The sequence below is a fragment of the Triturus cristatus genome, chromosome 4_2 (assembly GCF_964204655.1).
Source record: "Triturus cristatus chromosome 4_2, aTriCri1.1, whole genome shotgun sequence".
NCBI classification, from domain to species: Eukaryota; Metazoa; Chordata; class Amphibia; order Caudata; family Salamandridae; genus Triturus; species Triturus cristatus.
Genome location: NC_140586.1, coordinates 399,368,048 through 399,393,842, shown reverse-complemented (window position 1 = coordinate 399,393,842; position 25,795 = coordinate 399,368,048).

Genomic DNA, 25,795 nt, shown 5'->3' with positions numbered 1-25,795 from the left:
CCTAGGAAGGTTACAAAGGTGTTTTCTTGTGGTCCAAAACTTCTTCCCATGAATCATTCTTCCTGTCATTATCGTCTCCTCCAGATGAGAACCTTGCTATCAGTTGTCCAATGCAACACCAGTGTCTATTCACTAACTAACAGTAGGCATATGAATTTGCAACCTCTAAAGCAATGTGAAGAAAAACATATTGCATAAAAAACTATTCAATGTGAAAAATAGGTCTTGCTGTCTGTGTTAATGAACTATTTTCCAGTTAACATGGCAACAGAAGTTATGCTGACTTAGTTCAGCACTTTATTTACATGCAGACCTATAATACTTAAGTACAGTTAACTAATATATTTTTTCATTTTAGCATCTATTATTTTAAATGTAAACTTGTGCATATTATTAGTATATGTGTTTTCAATAGCAGATAAAATTAGCTGCAGCTGTAGCATGACGTTTTTCCTTCTCTAGGATGAGAATGCAAGGGTAAAGTGGGAGATCATTCCTGTCTGTGAAAGGAGTATTTGGATGTGAGGTTCCTCATGTTTGTAGATGGAGTGAAATAGTATTTTTTATTAGAACTGAGAATGCAGGATGAGCATGGGAATATAGGAAATATATATGTAAAGAACAGTCATGATGCCTGATTTGTGCATTTGTTACTGTATAGGTAGTCGGCCACTCTCTGGTTTGTTCAGTCATACTGGGGGGGGAGTCTGACCCCCGCTCTTACCTGTAGCCATCTCTGGGTGGCAAACAGGAATCACCAGCACCCTCCCACTCTTACATGCAGTGCCATGGGACGGCAAACGAAGGGAATGCCACGGGCAGCCAAAGGCCTAGCTATGCCGCTGGGTTTGTTCCAGGAGTCGCAATGTAGACTGAAGCAGCTGAAAAATATACCCATAGAGCTATACATACATATTTTCCCATCTATAATACAGCTGGGAAAATATATACATACAGCTGGGAGATTAACAACTCCAGCCAAGTCTGTTTCCCAAGAGATACCTTGTATGCAAAAGTCAACTTTTTTAAAACTGGTGGCTTAATGTGATTTGGAAAAGCTTATTTTAAAGCATAGTTGTAACAAATTGGATTAGTATTTGGTGTAGGTGACTGTCCACTTCAAGGGATATTCACAACTCTTTTCAGAGTGAACCCTTAAAGTTACTACATTAACCTGAGCTGAACCATCTGGTAGCTAAGGAACCAAGCAGACAGGCTTAACTGTGGGCATTTTGAAAAGTCTTTTGAAAGTAGCAAAACAGTAATACACTGAAAACACCAAGCAATAAAAACACCAAACCGAGTTAGCAAACTAGAGGGAAATGTAGTTAACAAAATGACACATAATGAAAAAAATCCAAAACGGGGAACCGGAGATGTGATTTTTTACATTTTTAAGTAGAAATAGCACAACAATCCCTAAGCACTAATGGTCGTCTATGGCCACAGTAGACAGGAACCTAGGCACAATTTCAGCCCGACCGCGGTAGTGCGTGGTTCGGATACACCAATCAGGTGTTTCCCAGTTAGAGATTTTACATTCAGCTGAGTTCCAACTTTTCAGGGTTTTTGGAGCAGCTACTCTGGGTCTCCTCTTAGGCTCCCAAGACCTCAGGGCCAGCACTTATGAGTCAGGTCTCACTCCAGCAGAAGCCGCCAGGAAGATCCAGTCCAGATCCAGTTTCTTCTCATCAGCTTGCCACTCCAGGGAAAAGGCTTCTTGCAGCTTGTTGTTCTGTAGCCATGCAGGAGGTCAGTCAACTACCCCTGGAGTCCATTTCTTTGTCCTGGGTACAAGGGAGATCATGTCCAGTCCTTCAGGGCTACTTTCAGGACACAGACAGCAGGTCCAGCCCATTTCTGTTCTTCCACAGGTCCAAAACATGTTTCCATGAAATGCCTTGAGTGGCCACATTTATGCCTGGCAATAGCTATTAGGCAGGGGTGACCCCTGGGTACTTCCTAACCAATAGGCTAAAGGTTCCAGTGGGCAACCCTTCCCACTTTTTCTGAGGTTCCTCTTGAACGTTCTGAAAACAGTCTTAAAATGCCATGTGTCAGGGCATTTTGAAATTGCTAAAAGTCTTCAGCCACACCAAACCTGGGCTCGGAACACAGTGAATGTGTAGAAGAGTGCACTATGGTAATTATGAGTTTCCTCACAAATATAAGATTTTTTCCGTACTCATAATGAACCTAGAGTAAGAGTTCTAGTAGGAGAAAAGCAGGGTCCTTCAGCATCCAGACAGGGAGGACACAAAACTTGTCCTAACATCCTGTTCTCTCCCTTTCAGGTGTTTGAAAGTGTTACAGACATGTCAGGCAGGATTTGACACTCTGGTATGAACATAATGCCCATAGGTCCCAACCTGCATATTCTATTGAACTCAGAGGATTCCCTTTTAAATACCACATACCGTGCCAGGTGGGCTACCAGACCTACATAGGGGTGTCTTAATAATTTTAAAAGGGAGTATTTTTCCTGTCTAAAGACTTATTTTAACAGGTAGTTCGGAAGGCTTTTCATTGCAGCAGTCAGTATGCACATGGCCTGTAGCAATGTTTGCCCAGCACAGTAGGTGCTGCAGTCCATCAGTAGCCTTTAAATTCGAGACCCTTGTTGCACTTTCTACAACAGTGGTTCTTAAATTTTTAGCTTCTGAGGACCCCCTCTGAATTAGTATGGAAGCCAGGGAACCTCACTTAAGCAATTTCTGCAATTTGAACCTCAAAACAATACGCACATTACAGAAGTACAGTTCAAATAAATACACGAATTATGAAATATATTTTTTTATTCACAAAAAACGTGAAATTCGAAAGTTTTATTTTAATGGGAAGGTTGCAGATTTAAAAACATGCATTTATTTCTAAAAGACAAAGTAATATGCTTAATTCTAGAACAGATTATTTTTTGCTCCTAATGCATGTTCTCTTTATGGAAGCGTGTAATAGGGCTGCTTCAGCTGAATCCACCAACACTCCATAGGGTTTGCTGCACTATCACACCTCCCACGGATCAAGATAAAGATACCAACCTATTTTTTAGCTTCCAGTTCCACATTCCTTCACATTAACAGAGGATTTTCTATCTTTCAATTCAACATTTTTTCTTTTTTTGTGGGTAAACTTGATTAATCTGCTAATATTTAGTTTTCTAAACAGTTGTAGGCCCTCGGAGTGGAGAACTCTTCTCCTCCCCTGTAGACCCCACCTGTGAGGAGACTAACCCTAGCTTGCTCACAGATGCATTTCAGTCGGGGGACAGTACCACTACAGCCAACAACATTACAGACCTATTCCTACAGCAAGTCACAATACCCAGTAGGAGCATTCTTGTAAATATGTGCTAATCATATATTGCCAGGCATACAACACAATAGCCCAAAGAATTAGATATGTCCCTCCGCAATTTGATCCATACTGCTAGTGGTTGCGGGCTAGCATAACCCTCTGTAGAAACGTTCCTTTCACCTATCAAAACTTCTTTCCATTAATCCAACTTTTAGCTTTAACCATCCATTTATCCTTTCACTATTCTATCATCCATCCTATCACCATTAAATGTATCCATTGTTATATCCTCTCCTCCTTTCACCCATGCATGAAACCGTCCTAAACCGTCCTTTTTTTCACCCATCCAGCCTATATTTTTTTCATTATTCCGTTCCTCCACGCACTTACCCACCCATCCATTCATCCATCCTTTGAAGTATTTTTTTACCCCTCTAGCTTTAGTTTTACTCATTCATCCATGTTTTCACACAGCAATCCTTTCACCTATCAATCTTTTGCTTTCCCATCTATCTATACTATGAACTTTCCATCCATCAGTTCATCCATATATTCATCCACTCTTTCAGCCAACCTTTCAGCATTCCACCCATTCTCACCCAATTCATCTTTAATCTTTCACCCTTCTGTCTTTGATTTCATTCAGCCTTTCTACTTTCCAGCATCCATCGACCTTTTCACCATTGCCTCCTCTCTTCATTTTTCCGTCCATATTTTTGCCTTTTTCTTCCTTTCACCCTCTCCTACTTCGTTTAACCCTAACTTACTTCAACACTTCTTTTCTATCTCCCAGCTTTCCTTCCTGTCACACTTCCTTCTTTCTCCTTTTTTATTTTTTAGTTTGTGCTCTAGAACTGTTTAGTATATGCTTCTCTTTGGGCTGAAAGCCATTCCCCTGCTTTTCATTTGTTTGTTTCAGTGTCCTTCTGAAATCCTTGCTTGCTAGTGGCCAGTCCTGCATCTTTGTCCCCCCTTTTTGTCTTTAGTTTCCTCCCATGGATCACGGACCAAGAACTGTATCTTTCTGAGTTGGTTGTTCATGTTTGGGTACTATTTATTTCATTGTGTCCTGTTGGTGTTACTGTTTGCCTGTGTTCAGATTCAGTGCCATAGCTGTTTACATTTTAATATAGAATTCCTCCTTCCCACCTGCTCTTAATGGAAGAGTTGTGTTATTGGTGGCTGTTCTGTTATCTCTCAGCCCCTGCCTTTAGCACGGCGCAGTTGCAGCCTTCGTTCCTCCAGCAGGCTCACTCCCCTCCTGTTTACTCGATGCACCAGCCTAGTGCTGCCCCACCTTCCCCCTATTAAATGCATGCACAATCTGCTGCTGGGGGACGGGAAATACTACTGCTCTCTTGTTACTTCTCCTGTGATTTTGGTGCTCTTTGGAAGGGATAACCTTCTCTGCCCCAAGCACCCTTGCCTTCTGATGCCTCCTTGGTGGTGGCGTGGATTTCCCTGCCAGCTTTCCCAGAAACACATGCTGTGGTGGACATCCCTCATTCTGTGTTGCCTAGCCGGGAGACCATGCTGACGTCAGAGGGTTGCAGTTCCTTCTCTGCAGGCCTCTGCCAAGAATAGCCTGTGCAACTTGTAAGACGAGACTTGCCCATGCAATTAATGGATCAACGATGCTGTGGTCCCTTGCAGCAGATCACACCATGAGAGCATAAGAGTCCTCCTCCTATTTCAATTTCATTCCTAAATAAGGTATTGCATTGTTTTGGTTTTGCTGTAAGATTAGGCTGTTTGCTACTTTTATTTTTTTAAGTAGTATATTCTCATTTGCTATGACTTCTTCACTGTAGACTCTTTTCCGATTCCACTGGCTGTACTGCTCCCAGCTCTTTCCATGTTTGCCTCATACTGGCAAGAGGTCATAGTGACATGGCTTCTAAAATCAGTTTCAAACATCTGCTGCAGTTTAGAGAGCTGCAAGTTGGCGCAGTTAGTGAATTGTGCATTACTCAGCCTTGTATGTTACGAGGATCAATCCAGCAAGGCAAACTCAGGTCCCAGGCAACTTGAGTACTTTTCAAATTGTTGGCACTATCTCTAGTGTACAGTCCTTGCGAATGGCAGAACTGCGAATGAATTACTATTTCAAAAAGCTATTTTTTTTAAAAAGTCATTCCGTGTGGTGGGTAGATGCCAGTACACGCATGTTCTGTGTTGCTCTAGTTGTCTCTTGTGAAGTAATGTTTTATTCTAGGGGTATCTCCCAGTGCATGGAGTGAATGCCTGCTTGTTCTGTCAGTACATGATGTCTTGCTCTGTTAGTGTCTTCCTGTCCTTGGTCATGTTATTTTAATGTTTTACACACCCAGTCTGCCATCAGTGTGTTCTTGTGGCACTGTCTGTTCTCTTGAACGCTGTTCAAGTTTTCCAGTGCGTCTTAAGTTCTTGCTCCCCTTCTTGCCTGTGTTTCACTTGGTCTCCTTTTACCCTGATGTCTATGAACCCTTACCTTTTCCCCTTCTGTTTTTTTGGAACTTCCATTACCTCTCTAAAACATCCTTTTATTCTTGTGCTGTGCCATTCTTTTACTTTACCTGTTTTCCCCTCCCCGTCTTTCTCAGCCCCATATTTTATTCTGCTCTATTCCTTCGTCTCTTGGGACTCTCTCTCCCTTTTTCTCATCTGCCATTTGGGCTCCCAAATGTGGCTGTCAGTGCCCAACAGAACCCTTCACACCAGTATTTCAGTCATGTCTCACTCCTCTCTTTTCTGGTGGTGACCCGATCTTGCCATATCTCACAGCCACCCCCGCGTCCTGTTTGTATATTTTATTTCCTTGGCAGGTGTAACATGTTTGTGTTTACCAGGCACGATTACCAGATGCCTATCTTCTCGATTGAGTCCCGACTTCTGTCTTTGACTTGTCTTTCTTTCCTGTTGTCTGTGCGCCTCTTCATATGTTGATTGTGAAAAGGAGTGAGTGGATATTGGGTAGCCTCTGGTAAGGCAGAATACTCATCTCAGCAGGGGATTTATATGATTGCAATTTTCATAGCAGAAACATCTACAGGTGAAGGAGAAAATACAGGACTGGTCCACAAAGGAGTATCGAACCACAGCAACAGCAAACACATTGGCGAAACCAAGAGGTTAGCAAGCGAGAACTATTGGCTTTGCCATTGCTTGTTTGGTATGCATGGTAATGTTAGAACCAGTCTTTATTCCCGAAGGACAGACGGTCAGTTATGCTTGCCAGCCACCGACCTCTTGTTTCACTGCCACCATCAACCTCCCCTTTCAATCATACATATTCCGAAATGGAACCCACAAAAACCATGGAATCCACGGATCACACCAACACAACATCTCTACATAAGGGAGTACAGAGATCAGGAGTAAACATAAACATACCAATATGTAATAACAAGAACAATAAAAGAACAATATAAGCCAGATATAAACCACTATACTTCCTTTTTTTAATCCCTGCATTACCTTTTCTTTCTTTTATGTTTGAAAAGCTTTATTGAATAAACAGAGAAATAGACAATAAAAATACCAGCAATGAAATCAAATATTGCGGCGAAGTTATCACAGAAGAAGAAAGTAGCTAGTATAATAAAAAGGAAATAAAGCTATTTAAAAGTTTTATATGGAGTGAGAAAGGGAAGAAGGAAGGGAAAAGAAGGGGGGGAAGGGAATAATAATAATATAATATTAACACAACAGAAAATTGCATATTACATTGCACATTGTAACGGAATGTAAACAAGGCATTGACCAATTAATACTATAAAAAAGAACATCCGAAATGGTAAAGAAAGAGAGCAGAGAGAGAGTATTCAAGGGGGTTTAAAGTTTTCAGAATTGAGGGAGGATTTACGATGGACAACAATCTGGTCTAAATAGGAAGTAAGGGGTAACCAAAAAAGGTCTCTATTAAATGTTGGTGAACAAGAACAGACAAATGCAACATCAAGCCTATGAAAATGGCAGAGACTATTCCACCAGTGTTGTATAGAAAGTTTAGAAAGAGTTTTCCAATTGAGGGTAATGTGTTGAAAGGCTAGAGCAAGCATGAGATCAAAGAGACCATGAACACATGAGGGTAGAGGCAAAGAGTCGAAGAGATGATCAGCAAACAGTAAGGGAGCAAAATAAGAGATAGAGAGACGAAAAATATGAGAGATATAGGACCAAACGGATCTCCAAAAATTGGAGCCCGAGGGACAAAGAAAAAGAAGATGCATAAAGTTAGCGTCGTGAGAACCACAAGTCCAACAATTAGAGTCAGAGTTAGAGGAGAAACGAGCAATAGAAACAGGGGTGAGATAAAGTCTATGATAGAGAAAAAACATAGATTGAGTAAGGGAGGCAGAGCGAGAGATTTTTAAGGACCTAGACCAAAGTTTATCCCATAATGAGATAGGCCATACGCATCCCAGATCAGACTCCCAGGAGAGCTCTAGTTTAGATTTAGCCTGATATGGACAGGGGGCTGAGTAATATTTATATATAAGGGAAGTTTTTGGCAAGGAAAGGAGAAGTTTAAGAAGAGGGTTTAGGGGCTCAGAAAGGGGAGCAGGAGGAAGAGAATATTAGACGTCAAGAATAATAGTCATGAGAGAAGTGAATTTCTGTAGAAAGGAACGGGGACAGTGGAATAAGGCTTGAAATTGGGGAAAAGAGCATGGCAAGAGACCATCAAAAAGGTGTTTAACCCAAATAATGCCTTTTGATCTCCAAGAACTCCAAAAGATGGGGCGGTTGTTCAAAGAATAAGAGAATTATGCCAAATAGGAGAGTCTAGGAAAGCATCGCGAGAGAGAGGGTTAGGCAGGACTAAAGGATTCAGAAGAGAACAAGTATGTCTAAATAGAGGGGAGGATGTGTGAGGGGTTTTGACTGAAAAAGCCGTTACTTCCTTGAGGGAGAATGGTAACAATAGAGCTTGTTCAATAGATAAAAAAGGGGCATAAAGGGAGAGTGTACAGATATCAAGGCTTGACGAAGAGAGAAAGATTTATGATAAAGGCGAAGGTCAGGTAAATTGACTCCACCATTAGATTTTGATTTACGAAGAGAATATGAATAGGAAGCATAGAAAGCACATAAGTTAAGATGGGAGCAATCATCATTTTAATTGAGTCTAAATGACCCCACCAAGAGAGGAAAAGGGGATTCCAGGAAGAAAGCAAGTTATCAATACGAGACAGAGCAGCGGTCATATTCAGATTAACCGAAGATTGAATTGAGTTTGAGAACCAGATGCCTAAGTATTTAAGTTTTGAATCATTCCAGGCAAAACCAGTGGAAGAAAAACAGTGGGGAAGAAAAAATTTAGTGAGGGGAAGAATTCCTGTTTTGTCTGAATTGATCTTGTAACCAGAGACCTGGGAGAAGGAGTCAAACTCATGAAGTAAGGGAGAAATAGAAATGTCAGGATTGGAAATGAATAAAAGGATATCGTCCGCATAAGCAGAGAGTTTTAATTGCTGGTCCCCAAAAGGAAAACCAGATATAGACTCATTATTACGGATAGAGGAAAGAAAGGGTTCAAGAGCTAGAACAAAAAGAAGAGGGGATAAAGGGCAACCTTGACGAACTCCACGCTGGAGGGGGAAATAGGATGATGTACAACCATTAACTAACACTGAGGTTTTGGGAGCAGAATATAGAAGAGAGATAAATTAAATCAATTTGGGGCCAAAACCCTGCCATTGTAGTGAGGCAAATAAGAAGGTCCAGTCTACTCTATCAAAAGCCTTTTCCCCGTCAACAGAAATGGCTGCTAAGGAAGTGGAGATGGGGGGGGGGGTTTGTTTAAAACATTGAGAAAAAGCAGTGAATCATCAGAGGTATGTCTTCCTTTGACAAATCCACATTGTTCCTTCCCAATAAGATGAGGCATGAGAGGATCTAAACGTAAGGCAAGAATTTTAGCAAATAATTTATAATCAACATTAACCAAGGATATAGGACGATAGTTCTTACAATATTTAGGATCTCGGCCTTCTTTATGTGAATTAAACAAATTGTTGCTTCCTGAAAGGCACCTTCTGTTTACCAATTAAAGCAAATGATTGAAAGAGTGACAAAAGTTTCGGTAGTAGCAGATCAGAAAATTGTAAATAAAATTCAACCGAGAACCCATCTGGACCAGGAGTCTTTCCCATGGTGAGAGAATTTAAGGCATGGGACATCTCTGTGAGGAAAAAGTCTGATTCAAGATCGAGAAGATTAAGATGAGATGAAGGAGGAGGATGAATTTTGTCAAGGTATTGTTGAATGGCAGAGGAGGATGGAGGAGATTCTGGAGTGTAAAGATTTTGATAGAAGAGCCTAAATTAATTTAATATTTCTTGGTCCTTATGTAAAAGGGAGTCATTAGAGGAGTAAATAGCATCTATGAGGGTGCGTTCCTTACGCGTTTAAAGATAATTTGCCAGGAGTATCCCTGACTTGTTGCGGCCCTCATAATAACGAGCGCTACTTCGCAGAAGGATGGAAGAAGCATTATCAGAAGTGTTTTTTATTAAAAGCAAGTTTAGCACGAATCAGTTTCGACAAAACCGAATCCTTTGAAGAAGTTTAAAATTTATGTTCTAAAAGTTTGATATGTGCTAAAGTGGATTTACGTTGATAAATAAAGCGTTTCTTTTTTTAGACACAAAATCTATGATAAATCCCCTTGCAGTAGCCTTAAAAGAGTCCCAAATTTTTTAAGGAGAGGAGTTAGGAGTGCAATTAAGATCAAAGAATTCAATTACAAAAGAACGGAAAGAAGAAGAAAAAAGAGGATCTGAAAGGAGAGAGTTGTTAAAACGCCAACGAGAGGACCTGGGATGCGGAGGGAGTAAATCAAGATCTGTAACTATTGGTGCATGGTCAGAAATAACAATAGGTTCAATAGAGGAGGAGAGAAGATTTTGGGATAAAGGTTGAGAAAGGAAGATGTAGTCCAAGCGGGAAAGAGAAGCATGAGGAGGAGAGAAAAAAGAGAAGTCTAAAGAGTCAGGGTGGGAGAGTCTCCATGAGTCAAAGAGATGTGCTTGGGAAATAGTATGAATAAATTGTTTATTGGATTTGTTAGGAACAAAACGAACTTGAGATTGACGATCGAGAAATGGGTCTACAATCTGGTTACAGTCGCCTCCTAGTATGAAAAGATCATCTTTGAATTGGACACATTTCTGTGTAATTTGAGGCCATAAAGAACAATCAGGGTGGGTAAGACCATAGATATTAAATACAGTCAAAGAAACATTATTAATTAATAACTTAACTAGTATCCATCTACCTTCTGCATCAATTTCTTGAGATAATACTTTGCATTTTAACTTTTTATGACATAAAATTATGACACCATTTTTCTTATCGGTAGAAGGAGAGAATAGGACCGTACCCACCCAGCCTCTTTTTAATTTCAACGCTTCAGATTCAGTGAGGTGGGTCTCTTGCAAAAGTACTAAATTAGGGCTATAAGAGGCGAGGTGGGAAAGGATTCTCTGTCTCTTAATTGGGTTGATGAAACCCTTTACATTCCAGGAAATACCTCTGAATGCAAAAACATTAAAACATTAGACAAAGTTAAATATGCAAGAAATACATTAATGGAAGAGTGAAAGGAGAAACAAACATAGGAAAGGGAAAGAAAGTTAAGAAGGAAAGAAGGGATAAGGGAGTGAAAGGAGAAAGACAAGGAAAGACAGTACATATCCGTAAAGGACAACTGTAAGAGACATACCTGAGGGGGACAAAAACAAGAGAAAAATCGGGCAATGGCGACGAACGGAAGATGAGACGCCCAAATCAAGGAGTCCAGCCACACCAGAACACAGAAGAAAGTGCTAACGTACCAAACAGCTATGAATATGAGGGACAGAATCTATAAGGAGATAAAGGGGAATTAAAAAGGCATAAATTCAATAAAGAAATAACGGAAAGAAACCTGTCAAACAACATTAAGGGATACAAAAGCTAATAAATATGACAAATATAAAACATGTTAACCTAAAGAGCAAACAGAGAAACCGAACAGAGGAAAGATATAAGCATAAACCTATGCAACTCATATATTAACTGATGACAACCATGGGAATCTTGAGAACGTGGACAGAGGTCATCATCCCGTAGGAGGATTAGAAGTATCCATGTTGGCCGAGGAGTGAGAATGAAGAAACTTCTTGTGTTCTGCAGGGTCATCAAAGGACAAGGTACGATTTTGATAAGTCACTTTAAAGGTGCACGGATGAAAAAGGCCATATCGGGCACGGGAACGGAGAGAAGGGCGAAGGCTGAGAAACTCTTTTCGCCTTGCAGCTGTGGCATTAGAGACATCTTGAGAGAGAAAAACTCTCTGACCTAGCCAAGAAATTTGATGTTTGGCTCTAGCTGCAGAAAGGACAGAAAGGAGGTCCGTAAATTTCAGGAAGAGGATAATAACCCCGCAAGGTCAGGTTGAGGATGAAGAAAGTGATGGACGTGGACCAAGTCTATGAGCTCTCTGAATGTTCAGTGACGTTGAAGTATGCATCTCAAGTAGCTTCGGTAAAAAAGAAGAGAAAAAGGCGACAGGGTCGTCTCCCTCCAAAGCCTCCGGCAAACCATAAATGGCAAGATTATTCCTTCTGTTCCAATATTCCAAGTCCTCTGTGTGTCGTTGGAGATTGCAGACTTCCTATTCAAGAGAAGTGAGTCTTTGAGAGTCATCCTGAACCAACGAGAGTTGATGTTCCATAACAGAAAATCTGTTTTCCATTGAAGACCATTTCTCTTTCAAAAGCTGCATCTTACTATTTGAATCTTCCACGAACGGGCGCAAGGCGCCAATTTCCTCCAGCACTAATTCCAAAGAGATAGTAGGAGATGACGTATCTGGAGATGGAGGATCCTGTTTCAGCCGTTTAGAAGTGGAAGTAGGCAGAGAAGATTTCTGAGACGACGATTGCATTGGTTGGGAGCGAGCAGAAGATACTCCAGCCATAACAGCAGTGGAAGAGGGAGGAGCAAGTGCAGAATTAAAAGAGTGCGAGGATGGCGTTGTGGAAGTCGTCTTGGAGACAAAAATAAACTGAGGTTTACGCAATTTGCCCATATGAGGATTACAGAGCAATGAGAGAGACTTTGTGTTAACTGCGAGGTGACACAAGGGGGAGTAGAAATCCAATTGCAAGCCAAGGTGATGACCTCAAGTAAAGTTAAATTGAATCAAAAATGCCAACAAGGAAAAGGCATAACATGGCACAAGTTAACAGTGTCCGGTGAAGCATATGACATCAGAAAGCATATCAGGGAAGGAGATGTTATCCACTGAAAGACATCCACAATCAAAGTAACACTGTGGAAACGAATTGGAGCCTGAGATAAAACATGCGTCCAAAAGAAGGCCAGTAGGTTCGAGTGACAAACAATATGCTGAGGCAAATGCAAAAACTAAAAGAGTCATAAAAGTAAGTCACTCAGCAGACAAAATGGACTTACTGAAGCAGTCAGTGTCTTGGAAAAGTAGTACGCTGCAGCTGCCAACATGATGACAAGAAACTTATACATTGCTGAGAGCAGGTGTAAAAATTATTTACTTGAAGGTGAGGAGAGATGACGATAGCGCGCTACACGAAATGGCGGCAATATGAGGAGAAACTTCGGCGCTTAAATCACATGAAGCGCAGTGCGCTTTGAGTTCAGAAAAACCCTCATACGGCAGGGAGCATGTGCCGATTCACCACATCATGTTGACCGCTGAAAAGTAGGCACAGGAGAACGTATTTGAGGCATGTTCTGTATCCCGGTACAGCGGAACTCAAAACTAGGAGGTCATCCTGCGCAGCGCCGAGACCGCGCCCCCCGCAAGCACGTCCTTCCAATGTCTGCAGCAGCACTCCCCCAGCTCCTCCGTCACAGCAAGCCCCTTATTGTTGTCAATTAAAGTAGAGGGGCAGTACAGCCAGGGTTGACGCTGTTCTGCATTATCGCACTTATGCGGACGGCCGCGCACCAGACACCGACCCTCGGCGTTAGCCTCTTGTCCCTCTGCAGTGGAGAGCGCAGTATTCTGATGCGCTCTTACCGTGTTTCGCTGGAATTAGGGGCAGCACTCGTCTTTTCCACTGCTTGCCGCTTACCGAATGTCAGCCATCTGTTATTTCAAGCACTCGCCAGCATCTCTGGATCTGTAACAGCGGCGGTGCAACAACTGCTCGTGGGACCCGCTATGATGTGCATTCCTTGCTTCTGTCAAACTCAGCTTACAGAGCACTCAGATGTCAGCGTTCTGCTCAGTAACTCTCACCTTTCATGGGCAGATGACGATAGCGCGCTACACAAAATGGCGGCAATATGAGGAGAAACTTCGGCGCTTAAATGAAATGAAGTGGAGTGCGGTTTGAGTTCAGTAAACCCCTCATCCGGCTGGAAGCATGTTCCGATTCACCACGTCATGGTGCCCGCTGAAAAATAGGCATGGGAAAACATATTTGTGGCATGTTCTGTGTCCCGGTACGGCGGAGCTCGAAACTCAGGCGGCCATCTTGCGCGGCGCCGAGACCATTACCTTTTCTTTCTTATCTTCCCCCACACTTCTAGTGGCTTCTCACTCTTCCTTACACCTAAAAAAAGCACAAATGCTGCTTTATTGGTGTAGATGCTCTTTAGCTTTAGTGAGCTGATAAAGGACTCTGCTGTGGGGCTTCTAATATAGTCATTAATTTTTTTAGCTGTGTCTGTCTCTGTCAAGTGATTTTTTTTCCCTTTTCTTTTAGCAAACACATGGTGCATGCTTTCACTGCTGCCAATAACCATAACAGCCATGCCTTCATCTAAGAATCTTCATGGTCCATAATAAAACCCCTAATTCTATGCTATAAGGCTCCTTTGTCCTCTGGGTGCTAATACAACCCCACATTCATTTTGAACACCCCTTTTTTTCTCGCCTGATAATTTCCACATTCAATGTGAAGCCAATATAAAGAAATGGCCTATTTCCCACAGTTCCAAATCTGACACCCATGACTGTGGAATGATATAAAAATCTCCTATAGTAAACATGTCAAATACACACAATTGTCTTCTACCTCTTTGTTCGGGTGCAGCAAGCTCCATCGATCTGAGAAGCCCAAGTCATTCATCATCATAATCAGCCCCTTCATGTTTCTATTCTTTCGTAAGTGTCCTCATCTTTCCATCTTTGAGTCCAGCATTATATTCCAATCCCCTCCCAACAAAATATTTATTTCTCAGGTGAGAAATCTCCTGTGACATCTGGATATAAATAATTGTGTTATCTTGTTGGTGAATACACAAATCCCACTGCTATTGTTTTGTCTTATATGTAGCTGGCTATGGTGTTGGCAAACAGGGAAGTCCATCAAAGCTGATATCGGCTCACAGCACTTTATGGATATGAAAAGTTTTGAAAAGTAGTTTATACACGCATTGGCTTTATTTGTGTGTATTTCATTTTCGAGGGGTGCCGACCCTTGTGCCTCTGTATGTTAGTTCCTCTAAACTCCCCACACATCCTGCTATGATGCCCCCATGCCCGGTCCGTGTTTTAGTTTTATTCTGCCTTGTTTTTGTACTTTTAGGGCTCCAAAGTGGTGCCAGGCCGCATGCTGTGAGCTCGTGCAAGCTTTTTCATTAAATTCTAGTTTACTGTTTACAGTCGGCCATATTGGAATGTTAAAGCGAATAATGGCCGCTAACACACAGTGACCAACTTTAAATGGATGCTCACTTTACCTTTCTAGCATAGTCTAGCATGGTCGAAGCATTAATGACGTTAGGTTAGCACTTCCCTTCTAAAGGAGAGATCTATTCACTTTACCAATGCTTGATTTATTTTTCTAGTAATCCTTATGTAGTTTAACGTACTTGTTAAGGTTACAGAAACTGAAAACAAATAATAGTTTTCTTTACACAAATAAGAATTGTCTTGTGATGTGTATTACAACTAAAAAGAGTTTCTCTAATTATTATATGTCCACCTGCCTTCTTGGAAGCACCAGTGCTGTTTCAGGGGCGTTATAGTTAGCTGGACTTAATTCGCGCGCCCGCAATGCACTGCTGATGACATCACATATTACATCACTCATGACATGGTCAGTGACATCACTGATAAAATCACTGATGACATCTCAAATGACATCACTGATGACACCATCCAGTAAATGTGTGTTTTTCTGAAAATTACATATGTTTTATATATTTATATCTCAAAGTCGATGGAAGAATAAATGGGTATATAAGTGTCTATATGGATGATTTGTTTTTGAAAAATTGATTGTATAACTGACTGATTAAGTGTATCTTAGTGAATACATGGCTTAGTGAGTAAAGTTTAAATGTGTAAATATCTGTATCAGTCTCTCACTTTGTGTATAAGTGGCGGCATGGGTTGGTGAGTAGCTACATGAGTGTCTATATAGGTTATTAGTTGTTTTTTTGAGTATCAAAATGAGTGTCTGAGTGTCTGTATGGTTCGGTGGGGGGTATTACGTAGTGCATAGGTGCATGAATGAGTGACTCACTGTTTGTATGTTTTGAAGACAGCATGTGTGCAGGACTGTATGGGTGGATGAGTGTGTGCATGGGTGTGTTAGTGAGTAAATGACTGTCTCAATAGTGTCTTTATGAGTAACTACATATGTTTTAAACTAGCATATGTGACTATTGGTGTATATAAGTGAGTATATGTGAGAGTGAGAGATTGGAAGAGTTCCTGTATGAATAAGTATGTGTTTCTATAAGTGATTGTTTAAAAGACTAAGTATGTGTAAGTTTCTGTAGAAGTAAGTGTGGTGGTGTGTTTATAACTGTATATGCAAGTAAATGTATGTTTGATTCTTTATTAGCATGAGTGACTATGTGTGTGAGTAACTCTATGGATGAGTGGCGTTGTGTAACAGGATGTATAGGTGTATGAGTACATATGATGAGTGAGTACATGTATGAGTGACTGTATAGGACTGTTGGTGAATGAGTGGATGTGTATGTGGATCTTAGAATTACTGAATAGGTTGTTGTAACTGGTATTGGTATGTCCATTGTTTTGAAAATTTTAGTTTCTATTTTTGAATGTGTGTATCAAAGGTTATATTAGGGGGAGAGGAGGTCTGCCAATCTATCACAAGGATGATGTCATCAGTGATGTCATTTGGTTTTGTACGAGTGAAAAGTCCAGCTAACTATAACGCCCCTGAAACCTATGGTTTCTTCAGTGAATTTCTAAGGTTTTTTAAATGCTAATTCCTAACTATAACGTGCCTGAAACCTATGGTTTTTTCAGTGAATTTCAAAGGTTTTTTAAATACTAATGTCTAACTATGCCTACAGAGATAGGACATGTGAAGAAAGAAGAAAAAACTCACAGAAAGAAAAAAAAGAAATGCAGAAAGAAGCAACAGAAGTCCTCAAAGACGAAGAAAAGTGCAGGAAGAAGGATAACGTGCAAAAAGAACAAACAGAAGAGCAGAAAGAAGCCTTGTTGCAAAATCATCCTGTACCCTCAACTTTTTCAGATGGATACTGGTGGTAACTGAGTCTGACTAACCAGTCCTAGAGCCAGTGCTATGTTAAAAGACACTCAGAATACAGAGAAAACACCTACATACACTAGGGAACACTATGCGTTGGGGTCCCCCTGTGATTAGCATGACCTCCTCTGTAAGCCCCTAGTATATAATAGGGCAGGGGATTAAAACTACCTCTTAAAACGTGCCACAGGGCGTGTTTGCACATGTCACCTCAGGCCCCTTCCCCTCCCTTCCCCACTGTGTAAACACGCCCTGTGGCCGTTTTAAGTTGGGAGATTAAGTCCCCTTGAATACTGAGGGTCCCTAGGGGCAAAATAGCCCACTAGGTACGTCCAGTAAGTGCCATTGCAGAGAGGTGTAAAAAGTGGCACGGCCTGCACCACCTCTCTGCAACGCAGAGCAGTGGCGCTTACTGGAAGCACCTGGTGGGCTAGTTGGCCCTCAGGATTGAAAGGGAATTATTTCCCCAACTTAAAACGTGCCACAGGGTGTGTTTGCACACGTCAGCTCAGGCCCCGTCCCCTTCCTTCACCACTGTGTAAACGCGCCCTGTGGCCGTTCTAAGTTGAGAGATTAAGTCCCCTTGAATCCTAAGGGTCCCTAGGGTCAAACTAACCCACTAGGTACCTCCAGTAAGAACCACAGAGCTGCGTTGCAGAGAGGTGTAAAAAGGGGCAGGGCCTCAGAACACCTGTTTGCAACACAGCTCCCTGGCACAAACTGGAGATACCTGTTGGGCTAGTTGGCCCTCAGGGACCCTCAGTATTGAAGGGGAATTAATTCCCCAACTTACAACTGGCCAGGGGGTGCGTTTGCAGAATGCTGCAAGGAGGGGGCCTCCAGCGCGTTGCCGGTCCTTTATTTGTTTTATTTTTTTAAGAAGGAGGGCTTTGTGGCCCCCCTTCTTTTTCTAATTTATTGGCCCCGGGGGCCCCATCCCCCAGGGCCTGCACCCTAATTTTTTGTTGAAAGTTTGTTGGAAATTTGGAAGGGGGCCTCGTGTCCCCCCTCCCAAGGCCTTAATCGGCCCCGGGGACCCCAACCCTCGGGGCCAGCTTTTGTTTTTTATTATTTAAAAAAAATATATATTTATAGAAACACCTAAGACATGCTGGACAAACCGTATGTACCTATCACCTTGACGATTTGCGTGATATTCATTAAAAGGCGACTATGCATACAATGAATCCAAGTGGAATGTTTTTACACCGCTAGTGAAGCTCTGACGTGTCTGACGCCCTACCGTGCCTAATCCCGGCACCCCCGCCGGTGGGTACTCTCCAAGTAGACACCCTTGTCGTTTATTTATACAAACATGGGTAGCTATTGACGGGCACATTTAATAGACACGCACACCAAGCCATTCAAAGGGGATTAGACAAAAATTCGACCAAACTATGCAAGAAACCCCCCTCACGGTTAATAAAACACACATCCACCGCCGGATGTGTAATACTTTTTATTTTACTCTCTGGAAAGGAGATGAACCTCACTTGAGAGTCACAGCGTGCTCCTGGCTGAGCCCAATGCTGTGTTACACCCACCAGTGCCCGCCGAGTGCCACACACCTCTGTGTTGTATTCCACCAGCTAGTGCGTATGCTATGACACTCTCTAGCCCATGCGCACTGTAACACCACCCCGTGAATATGTCATGCAACACTTGCCTTCGCACGGGTTATATTGCCCCATCTAATGTGCCTTTCTCGATGCCTATGTTATAACGCACAGCGCTATGCCATACAAATTACAATCTGGGATCCATATCTTTGTCACAGTGCATATGCAACGTTACACTCCCCAGCACATATTTTATATTACAACTTTAGAGACTAGTTAGGTTACACAACACTGCCCTGTGCATATTACACTCCAAGGTGCATATCGCATAGCACGCGCTAGTGCCTGTGCTATCTCGCGCTCTCCAAGGAATCTGTCGCTGCGCACAATGTATTGCATATTATATTTCACGCCCCGGTTCATCTTATATCACACTTTTTGGTGCATAGTTTATACCATATACTATATCTAGTTTTCATTTTCAATCGTGCTCTCAGGACTATGTTCTATATAACACTGCGTCCACCTACCCTTTTCACAGGTATTACATTTTGCAATGGGGGGGTGGAGGGTCCGGGGGTGTTTCTGCCAAGTGAGCCCAGAGTCACAGTCACAAACGTCCTCTTCTTCCTGAATAAAAGTGAGATTATGCTGCATACGTGTTCATATTTGAAGTAGTTCGCACAGACACACATTTTAAATAAAATAAAGTTCCTAATACCCACCTTCTCTGAACAGTTAGCTTGCTGCCCCCTCCACCTCCTCCCTATCCTCTGTTGTCTGAATCCATGGACTAGCTTCCTCCCTCCTGCCAAGCATGGTCTGATGTGCTGCCACTGCCCTCCATTTAGCATGATGTACCAGTCCACTCCTCCTGCCCTCCATTGCCCAATTCTATGGCCCATCATTGACCTCCTGCTTAGCCTCTGTGCTTAGCTTGCTGCCCCTATTCTCCTTCCCCCTGCCCTCCGAAGTCTTTGTGCATGCCCCTGCTCCATCCTTTTTGCCCACCATGTTCCATGGACTTGCCACTCCTATCTACTCTGAGTGTTCTGTTGAGCTGCCACTCCCCTCCCACCTGCCTAGCATTGTCAGATGACTGTAACCTGTCCCTGCCACCTCCACCCTGCCTGTCCACATGCCATGCCCCTATCCCCTTCCTCCTGTCCTCCATGGTCCATTTTACTGCCACACCCTTCTGCCCTCCCTGGTCTGTTGTGCGGCAACTGCTCCTCCTGCCTGCCACACGTGGTCTGTTGTGAGGCCCCTTCCCCTGTCTCTCTTGTCTGTGCCCAGGTCCTGACCCTCCCTTCTATCCTCCATGGACCTTTGTGCATGCCCCTGCACCCTCCTTCTTGCCCATCATAGCCATTGTGCTGCCACTAACCCTCCCACTTGCCATGCATGGTCTTCTGTGCTGCCGTGGCCCCTCCCACCTTCCCTGTTTGGTCAGCTAGCTGCCCCTGACCCCCTCCCATCTTCCCTCCATGGTCTGTGTGTATGCCATCATAGTCTCACTGTTGCTCTCGATGGTGTGTCTTGTTTCTAGTGCCCATCCTGCCTTACCTCCATGGTCATCTTGCTGCTCCTGCCCCCTTGCCCCCAGCCCTCTGTTCCCATGTGCAGACCCCTATTACCTCCCTCCTGGCTTGTCTGTTCCATTGTAATGCCCTTGATCCATTCCACCTGCCCTTTATGGTCTGTTATGCTGCAGCTTTCTCTCCTGTCTGTCCATTATGGTCAGCTAGCTACCATTGCCTCATTTCCCTCTGTTCTCTGTTGTCCATGTGCATGGTCCTGTCCCCTCCCTATTGCTTTCTTTGGATTGTTGTGCTGCACTCCTATCCTGCATGCCCTGTGTGGTGTATTGTGCTGCTGCAAACCCTGATGACTGCCCTGTAGGGTCAGTTTGGTGCACCTGTCCATGTCCCTCCTGTCCTCTGTTATCCGAGTCCATGTCCCTACCCCAATTCCTCCTGCCTACCATGATCCAATGTACCATACTTGCGAACATTTTGAACTTGGTAAGAGGGAGATTTTGAAAAAAAAACTGGGGTATTGATTTTCCCCTTTGAGTGACATTGAAAAAGAGGAGATTGTAGACAGGAGACAGATCAAATAAAGCCCATTTGAGCTTAAAAACATTGGACGTTTCCTGGCTGAAACGGGTCTGTTGGCATGTATGGTTGTACTACCACTGCCTCTGCCTTCTGCCCACAATGGTCTATTATATTGCCACAGCCTCTCTTGCCAGTCCTGTATTGTTGGTGTGTTGCCCCTGCCCCCCTTTCCACTGCCCTCCATAGTCTGTTGTGCTGCCTGCCCAGTGTGGTCAAATTGTTGCCTCTGCACTCTCCTACCTGCCTTAAATTTTTAGAGTCCGTGCCCCTGGCCCTCTGCCTCTCAACAGTATCCCAAGGAACAACTAGATTGCTAACATTTTATATTGATTACAAAAGTGTGGAACGCCTGACGTCATCTTGATGTAATCAAAACTATAATACCTAAAGCATTTCCTTTAGAAATTACATATATGAGAGGGTCTTATTTGCATCAAAATTATGGTTAGTGCTCTAAAAAACTTAAATGAGGACATATTTTCTGAGTTTTCAAATAGCGACAAAGAACTTTTAAATTATTTGTAATCTTTATGTTTTTTATCCAGTTGACCACTTGATTAAATGTTGCACTTAGGGGAGAGGGTGTGGTGTTACTTCCAAAGCTGCAGACTTTGCAACTGGGGAACCAGGTTGGAGTTTCTGCTTCAGCTCAACATTCTGTGATTCTGGTCAAATCACTTAATCTCCCAATGTCTACAACCAAAATGAATTTGATCTTGTGTGATGTAACCAATGCTCATGTAAAGCACGCCAATACCTGCACTATATAAAACTGCAAATACAGAAGAAATAAGTGTTTTGCACACTTCTGTCATTGGGCTACATGTGGGCTACATCTGGGTGATATTTGGGCTACATTTGGGCTCTTTTGTCTCTGGTGGCCATCTTGGGAGATTTATTTGTTATGAAGTTTCCTAATTTCCTCATTTACTGCAGTCTCCTCAGTAGGAAATACTTTCAGTTTTTTACTTTGGTTCCATCAAGAAGGCATTCAGATGTGTCACACATTTGCCATACATTCTGAATGTTAGCACTCTAGTTGCTCATTAGATCACTGTAGTAAAGCTACTGCTCACCAGTCTGCTGCTGGTATTCAAAGTGCATGTTTCAGTCTGCATGTCAGATTTTTTTTATGAAATAGAAGAGGATTTGAGAAGTCAAAATGTGCCCTAATTTTTCTTTCTGCAGCACTAATCATAATTTCTATGGCAAAATGAACCCCCTCATTTTGTTCCTTTTTAAATTAAATGTTTTAAGAGTTACCACTTTATTCCAATCAAGATGGCTTCAGGTGTGCAATACGTTTGTCATAAGTAGGACTGTTAGCGCTCTAGTTGTTCTTTAGAACACTCTAGGAAGCTGCAGTACAACACAAAGGAATCAACTAACAGTCTCTGCCCTTGTTGGATGTACATGTTTTACTGAGAATGTCAGACTTCATTCTCACATGACTGAGAAAGATAATGTGAATTTACAGAAAATATGCTCTCAATTTAGCTTATAGATCACCTTCCAAATCTCTGTGGGAAAAGCATGAGAAAATAGTTTTCTCTCAAACATGATTCATGATATCACAGCAGAAGGCTTTTTCACATGGTAAAATCACCTTAGAACACACCACAATTCCTAAAATGAGTATGGTACCATCAACAAATGATTTATAATGTCACTTAAGTCTTAAAACCTTCTATTAACTGCAATGCTTTTTAATGAGGTGCTATCATGTATATTGGTCCCAAAATGGCTGCCAACACTTCTTGGATGAAGTACTGACAGCCAATCAGATCTCACGATGAGATGTGTGGTTAGGCTCCGCCCAGATATATCTATCTTTTTAACTCTAATTTTCTCAGGAACTACTGAACGTATTTACACCATTTAAGCAGAAGGCACGAGTCTGAACTGAGGACTACCTCTTTGCCAAATTTGATGTAATTCCGTTCAGCAGTTCGGGCTGTAGCTGCGTCAACAGATCCGATGGGAAAATGCATGGGGAAAACGTGTTTTTAGACCCCCCTTTTTTCTCGGCCCCAGCTTGACGAATCACCGTGAAATTTTAAGGATAGGAGCGGACCGGAGCTGGCCAAACGTTTGGAAAATTTCGTGAAGATTCGTCAATCGGCGCCAACGTTATTCCAAATAGAATGTTGCGGATCTCCTATGGAAAATAGGTCCTATCTATAACCACCTACTGGCGACTGCCAGTAGGTAATATATATATATATATATATATATATTCACTGAAAAAACCATAGGTTTCAGGGGTGTTATAGTTAGCTGGACTTTTCACTTGTACAAAACCATTGAAATTCCCCCGTTATAGTTAGTTCAGCTAACTATAACTCGCGCGCCCGCAATGCACTGCTGATGATGTCACATATTACATCACTCATGACATGGTCAGTGACATCACTCATGACATCACTGATGACATCTCAAATGACATCACTGATGACATCACTGATGACATCATCCTTGTGATAGAGTGGCAGACCTCCTCTCACCCTAATATAACCTTTGATACACACATTCAAAAATAGAGACTAACATTTTCAAAACAATGGACATACCAATACCAGTTACAACAACCTCTTCAGTAATTCTAAGATCCACATCCACATCCACTCATTCACCAACAGTCCTATACAGTCACTCATACATGTACTCACTCATCATATGTACTCATACACCTATACATCCTGTTACACAATGCCACTCATCCATAGAGTTACTCACACACATAGTCACTCATGCTAATAAAGAATCAAACATACATTTACTTGCATATACAGTTATACACACACCACCACACTTACTTCTACGGAAACGTACACATACTTAGTCTTTTGAACAATCACTTATAGAAACACATACTTATTCATACAGGAACTCTTTCAATCTCTCACTCTCACATATATTCACTTATATACACCAATAGTCACATATGCTAGTTTAAAACATATGTAGTTACTCATAAAGACACTATTGAGACAGTCATTTACTCACTAACACACCCATACACACACTCATCCACCCATACAGTCCTGCACACATGCTGTCTTCAAAACATACAAACAGTGAGTCACTCATTCATGCACCTATGCACTACGTAATACCCCCCACCGAACCATGCAGACACTCAGACTGATACTCAAAAAACCAACTAATAACCGATATAGACACCCATGTAGCTACTCACCAACCCATGCAGCCACTTATACACAAAGTGAGAGACTGATACAGATATTTACATATTTAAACATTGCTCACTAAGCCATGTATTCACTATGATACACTTAATCAGTCAGTTACACAATCAATTTTTCAAAAACAAATCATCCATTTAGACACTTATATACCCATTTATTCTTCCATCGACCTTGAGATATACATATATAAAACATATTTAATTTTCAGAAAAACACACATTCACTGGATGATGTCATCAGTGATGTCATCAGTGATGTCATTTGAGATGTCATCAGTGATGTCATGAGTGATGTCACTGACCATGTCATGAGTGATGTAATATGTGACGTCATCAGCAGTGCATTGCGGGCGCGCGAGTTATAGTTAGCTGAACTAACTATAACGGGGGAATTTCAATGGTTTTGTACAAGTGAAAAGTCCAGCTAACTATAACACCCCTGAAACCTATGGTTTTTTCAGTGAATTTCTGAGGTTTTTTGAATGCTAATTCCTAACTATAACGTGCCTGAAACCTATGGTTTTTTCTGTGAATTTCAAAGGTTTTTTAAATGCTAATTTCTAACTATGCCTCCAGAGATAGGACATGTGAAGAAAGAAGAAAAAATGCACAGAAAGAAAAAAAAGAAGTGCAGAGAGAAGCAACAGAAGTCCTCAAAGACGAAGAAAAGTGCAGGAAGAAGGATAACGTGCAGAAAGAACAAAAAGAAGAGCAGAAAGAAGCCTTGTTGCAAAATCATCCTGTACCCTCAACTTTTTCCGACAGATACTGGTGGTAACTGAGTCTGACTAACCAGTCCTAGAGCCAGTGCTATGTTAAAAGACACTTAGAATACAGTGAAAACACCTACATACACTAGGGAACATTATGCGTTGGGGTCCCCCTGTGATTAGCATGACCTCCTCTGTAAGCCCCTAGTATATAATAGGGCAGGGGGATTAAAACTACCTCTTAAAACAGGCCACAGGGCGTTTTTGCACACATTAACTCAGGCCCCGTCCCCTCCCTTCACCACTGTGTAAACACGCCCTGTGTCCGTGTTTAGTTGGGAGATTAAGTTCATTTGAATCCAGAGGGTCCCTAGGGTCCAACTAGCTCACTAGGTACCTCCAGTAAGTGCCACAGAACTGCGTTGCAGAGAGGTGTAAAAAGTGGCACGGCCTAGACCACCTCTCTGCAATGCAGCTCAGTGGCGCTTACTGGAAGCACTTGGTGGGCTAGTTAGCCCACAGGGGCCCTCAGTATTGAAGGGAAATTATATCCCCAATTTAAAACGTGCCATAGTGCGTGTTTGCACACGTCACCTCAGGCCCCGTCCCCTCCCTTCACCACTGTGTAAACGCACCCTGTGGCTGTTCTAAGTAGAGAGATTAAGTCCCCTTGAATCCTAAGGGTCCCTAGGGTCAAACTAGACCACTAGGTACCTCCAGTAAGGGCCAAAGAGCTGCGTTGCAGAGAGGTGTAAAAAGGGGCTTGGCCTCAGAACACCTGTCTGCAGCGCAGCTCCCTGGCGCATACTGGAGATGCCTCTTGGGCTAGTTGGCCCTCAGGGACCCTCAGTATTGAAGAGGAATTAATTCCCCAACTTACAACTCGCCAGGGGGCGCGTTTGCAGAGTGCTGCAAGGAGGGGGCGTGGCCTCCGGCACAATGCCAGTCTTTTAGTTATTTTAATTTTTTAAGAAGGGGGGCTGTGTGGTTCCCCTTCTTATTCTAATTTATTGGCCCTGATGACCCCATCCCCCAGGGTCTGTCTCCTAATAATATTTTTTTGACCCCAATCCCCAGGGCCGGCCACTGTTTTTTATTATTTAAAAAAAATATATATTGATAGACACACCTAGGACATGCTGGACAAACCGTACGTACCTATCACCATGACGATTTGCGTGGTATTCATTAAAAGGCGACTATGCATACAATGAATCCACGTGGAATGTATTTACACCACTAGTGAAGCTCTGACATGTCTGATGCCCTACTGTGCCTAATCCCGGTAGACACCCTTGTCGTTTATTTATACAACCATGGGTAGCTATTGACGGGCACATTTAATACACATGCACACCAAGCCATTCAAAGGGGATTCGACAAAAATTCGACCAAAACTATGCAAGAAACC